We start from the raw sequence: 6,000 nt of genomic DNA on the forward strand, positions 1-6,000 counted from the left end.
TTGTGTAGTCTCACAGCTGCATCTGGATTTGTCCACAACCGTACACCCGCGAAAAAAAAAAGGAGCTGATGTTGTTGGTTTGCACATAAGGAAAAAAATTAGCATTGGCATCGACATCGGCATCGGCATCGGCATTGACATTGGTATTGGTATTGACATTGGCATTGACATTTAGAATCTAGCACTTGCACCGATGAAATTTTCGTAGAAATTGGCATCGGAAATTAGCATAATGAAGCTTGCATCCACATCTGCTTGTTGGCAAACTCATGTCGTGTACCGCCATGAGTTTGACAATGGGTGTTGGAAAATATTATTATTTAGATTTATTTTAATGTTTGGTTTTTTGGGCTTAGCCCGTTGGTATTAGGATTTCGTTACCTTGCCTATTAGGGTTAGATTAATTTTCTATATACATTGTACTTTGTAACTCTATAGAATAACAAGTCATTCGCAATGTAGCCTTTAGGATTTTGTAGCCGTTTCGGCATTCTCATTTGTTTAATAATATTCTTATTTTGTTAGTCTTGTTCGTTGCGCACTCTGATATTCAACTAAATGAATCTTACAATAGCGAAATGAGAAACATTACAAGGCTTATAAGAGCTTGGATTACTCTCCTTATTGCTAATTAATTAATGCCAAGTTCTTTGCAAAGATATTATTCAAATAAAAGTTTAAACCTCTAAACCACAAGTACGTAAAACAACTGAGCCTACTGCGGTCAATACATATCTTCCACAAAGACGAAAAACACAATAATGGAAGCTGAGTGTGAGAGAACGAACCTGCAATAATAAATGTCATGCAAAAATCTACAATTTGTATGGTTCTTGAGAACGAGCCGATCAAAACAATCGAATTTATGGGACGGGTCCAATTAGTCAAGAGTTTAGGTGAGACATCGCTAGCCAAACGTACGCTTATATCACATCCACTAGGGGAAATTTTCATGGTCTTCTTTTTTGTTTTTCTGAAATTCAAAATTTTTATGGTTTGCAGACTTCCAGCTCCATAATTCATGTATGTATACATGCATGTCGTTTTCAGAAATTAAGCAGTCGAATGAGTGGCATCGGAAAGGGTAAAGCTCTTTGCAAAGTAAAGGTTGGAGTCGTGAAAACAGTATTTTTTCAAAATAAGAGTAATGTTGTGTACAATACACGTTTTCTCCGACCTTAGCAAACCGGGGATCCTGATTAGCTTGGGGTCATGCAGTCGAGTGAGTGGCATGAGTCAACTCAACATGCAGTGATGATTGTTGGCACGACGGAAACCCTACCTTGCAAGGGATTCTTTAAAATTTCCAAATTTACATGCATTATTGAGGAAATATTTGCTTACATATTTTTCATGATCGGTTGTCTTTTATTCCATTACTTTTAGTATAACAATTTAGGAAGAACAAAAGTATATATATATTATAATGGTACACAAGCATGAAAACGAGTAGGGAAATAAAAAGCTAGCTGTTCAATTATTATGTAGGTGGTAGCCCAAGAATGTTGATTCTTTCTTCCATTTGATCCTGACTTTGCATGTTGGTTTCTTATTTCTCAAACTTTTTAGGTACGCAAGCAAGCGATATTTAGCTAGAGAAGTAAAATTCGAAATTTAAGGACTCATAGGCGTGTAAGTTGCTTTAAACCGTGTAATTATAACATGAAGAGATAAAGTCTTACCAACTTATAGTTACACGGCCACGACAATCTGTGAACTACGTGCTGTAGATTGACTAAAATTATTAATTTTAGTGCAAAAGAATCGTTAATTTGAGCAAGTTATCTTTGACAATAAAAAAGCAAGTTATCTTGCTGTTCGATTTTTGAAGGATCCACTGCCATCATCGTGACAACACTAACAACAAAATATAGTACAAAATGCGAGTCCTTTGAACAACTTCTGGAATCTCTTGCAAAAAAATTGTAATTTTGAAATAAAAACATGGGACCAGATGTTGGAAATTCACTGGAAACAACGTACGGCCAATGCAAACTGGAGGTGATGATGCATGATCGAATGTTGAGGTGATTGGGTTAGTTGGACTTTTTGGCAAAACGTCCTTGTACGCGCCTCGATCCCTAGACTGCTACTGTCATTATGTAATGGATAAGAAATATCTCCACTCATTAGTCTCTCTCTCATTCTTTTCCTTTTTATTTGAACATTTACAATAAAATCACATTAATGTTTTATATTAATTTTTTTTATAAAGATAATAAGACAAAACATAAAGTGTGAGAGGAAGTGAGGGAAGGGAATGGGATTAGGATTATACTTCTTATGTAACGTACATACAACGTTATAAGTTATAATATATATATATATATATATATATATATATATTAGGATGAAGTGCCAATTCACTCCTTAAACTATCACTTTAGTAAAAATGAGGTCTCTGAACCTCCAATGTGTATCACATGCAAGTAATGTGACTTAAATTGACTAAAAATTAAATATAGTATCTTCGAATTTAATATTAGGGATGTAATTGGCAGATTTTTATAATTCAATGACTGATTTTTTTGAAAAAATAGTTTAGGGACCTAATTTTTACTCATGTGATGATTCAGGGATTAAATTAGCAGTTCACCCATATATATATATATATATTGGCTAATTCAGGATTCAAACATTAGGTGGTTCCAATATTTAAAGGTCTACGTTTTTTCCTCGAACATTTGGTGGACTTGTTGCCGTCATTTGGAAGATCCTCGGAAGACCTTCACATATATATTTTCTATACTCTGAATGGTCCTCCTAGACCACATTAGTCCCCATGTACATCCGTCATTTTGTGTGTGTGTGTGTGTGTATTTTGTAAAAAAAATGTTTGATCTTTCGTACAAGAAACTCTAACTTGATCAGCACTCGTTTTCATCTGATACAGGTGAGATCATCACATGATCAACGTGACAACCCCCCTTCCCATAATATATAAGATGCTGATCACCTCAAGCTCCAAGTATATGTTTGCCGTTTATTTATTTGAGTGTGTATTTTTGTGTATCAGTAAATATATTGTGAATGTAGCAGGATTAATTATAAGGTTAGTCATACTTAGGACACACACAACCATACAAATTCCTGTTACTAATTTCTTGATCAGATGGGTTGAAGATGAAAACTACGTAACCAATTATTTTTATAAGGTGCTGGATACAAATATAACCTTAGAACGTTGAATTAGTCACCCATTATATTATGGATGTAACATACACAATACACTGAATCATATGACAATATCGAAAGAGGCTTGTAACTAATTAGTTAACAAAATTCACCCTTGCATCCTAAATTTCAAATTTGATGCCCCATGACAATATCGAAATGCCATATTCTAAGAACGATCGCGTTGAATTAGTCACCAATTACATTATGCAGGTAACATATATAACCGTGAGAGACACTCAAGCTAATTTTGAATCTGTATTTAAGGAAGAAAACTGCATGATGGATAGATAAATATATGAGATGGGTCTACGTCGGGAAGTCAATACATAGCGAGTGAAATAAAATAATTTGTTGCTTGTGCGACCATCGAATTAAACAAGCTAATCACTTCATTAAGTAGATTTAAGTACACATCAAACCATTTAATTATGTAAGTGAGGGCTGAAAACAAGAGATATGTAGCAATAACGGTGGTCAAATTGTCTCCTTTCCTTTGTTTTCGAATGCTTGGCACTCAGCAGCTATATATAGAGTCCTAGAGACTTTCTACTCAAGAAATTTCCATCAAATGTTCATTTATTTCATTCTTTAAAGTGGCTTCTAAGCAATTGCGTGCATTATTGATCGACGAAGACAAATTTTCCTTCAAAATCGGGGCATTCGGACCACCCCATCCGTAAACATCTCTTACAAAAATACAAAATTTTCTGTTTTTTTTTTTTTTTTGTTCTCACCGACTTCAATGGCAGAGCCAGCATGAGATCATTGGTTGTTGATGGTCCCAACAGCTTCCAAATTTTTTTTTGTTTTTTTGTCAAACAGATTTGTTAGGTTAGATGTTAGAAGGGGTTCAAACCCATGCCGTTATATAAGGGCTTAACACATTTCCACCACTGTGGTAAAGGGCCACTTGCAACTTCCAAAACCTATGAGTATTTGTAGTTTTGAATGGTATTGTATTTGACCCTATAAACAGCTGGGGAAAACTATATTAGAACTTCCTCCTCATAGTTCCTCTTCTTCTATTTTTTTTTATCATCCTTGTCTTTGTTTTCTCTCTTCTTGTGTACGACTCTATTGTCTGCACCAAATGCTCGATGAAATGCCTCAATTAACAAGCCTTGACAGTCTTCAACATTACTCTACAGTTTCCTATATCCACCCTTGACAAGCCTTTACATATCATAGTTATTGTTGACATATGTCGGGATAAGCCTTCATTAGATGTTGACAAGAATCAACATGTTCCTACACCAGATGCTCGACGAAATGGTCCAATGAAGTTTAATGGTCGAAATCATTGTTCCATTATTTGAAAATTCCAACTCTACCACTGACCGACTTCACACCATTATTAAGAAAACTCTTCTAAAAATACGAGATCCTTTATGTTTTGATCCCACCCAATCTCAAAGTAATCTCAACTAACGTGAGAACTGTGCTAATCCACAAAATTCCCCTTTCTTTCCTTATGATGCTTTTTCCTATGCTCTCCGTCCTGGTTTGGCCTGTTTTTCACACCACATGGGCGTCCCTCCTCCTAGATCTTCTCCACTTCGATCTGCAGTCACTCTTTACCGCGATTTGTTGTGGTGCATTGAGAAGTTAAGAGTTTTGGTGTTCCTACCGACTAGGGTGTTCACAACACCACCACTTTCTCTCTAGCTACCTTTTTGCCAGCGTTGCACGTGGACATCTGCTGGTCGAGATGCATTGTAGTAGGGAGTGGCAATAGACCTCTCGAGTTTCTTTTGGTTTGTTTCCAGTTTCGACCTGAACTCTTGTTTGGACCATTTTTTGTTAGCATTGTAGGTCCAATTTTGTTTATACTTATTTGTCTTTGGACCATTTTTTGTGTAACTTTGTGCAGTTGGCTATTTTATGGTCTCGGCCCATTACTTATCAATTAATCCGCAAAACAAACTCCCTACGCCCTTAACTAACTTTTTGACTCCCTTCCTTCCTCAATATATCCCACACCTCCACGTGTCCCAACTTCACCCCGCCAAAAACACCCTTACAAATTCACACACTCCCGACTCTGCAACCAAGAAACGAAAAGACCTTCGTCAAGGGCCGCCTCCAAGATCTTCCTCTCACTCCTCTCTTTCTCCTCCGCCCTCCGCCCTCCGCCCTCCACACCCAAACCCTCGCCAACGCCGTCGAAATCCTCTCGGATTCGGGCTACACCTCCATGTCCCTGACCCTCGACCTCCCCTTCCGCTCCCTCCTCCATTCCCGCTCTCCTTCCGTCACCCTCTTCGCCCCCAACGACGCCACATTTTCTCACTCCGGCCAGCCGCCGCTGAACCTCCTCCCCCTCTATTTCTCTCGCCGATCCCTAAAGTCCCTCCCTTCCGGCGCCAAGATCGCAGCTTTACTCTCCGACCGCACTCTCACCGTCACCAACGTTAGCGTCACTGCTTCCCCAATTTTTGACGATTGGTCGCTGATCATTTTTGGAATCAACAGGTTCTTGGATCCGTACTTTCAGATTTCGGGTCCGATTGGAAGCTACACCCCCGAGAACCTCGGTTGCTTGGCCCCCAAGGAGAACCCAGATCAGAGGATGGAGCTCAGAGACGGTTCCGCCGCGCTGAGATCCAAAGGGTGCTCTGTCATGGCGTCGTTTCTTGAGCTGCAATTTCATGGTTCTTTCTTCAAGTTCCAGACGATGCTGACTGCCTTTGCTCCGCTTGACCAAGTTGTTATGAACCGGGTCGGAAACTTGAGCGAGTACTCCTCCATCTTCCATCGTCACGTGGTGACCTGCCGGCTTTTGTGGACCGATTTGGTGAGCTTGAATGATGGGACGGTTCTGAG

This window comes from Malus sylvestris, chromosome 16 (assembly GCF_916048215.2).
Source record: "Malus sylvestris chromosome 16, drMalSylv7.2, whole genome shotgun sequence".
NCBI lineage: Eukaryota > Viridiplantae > Streptophyta > Magnoliopsida > Rosales > Rosaceae > Malus > Malus sylvestris.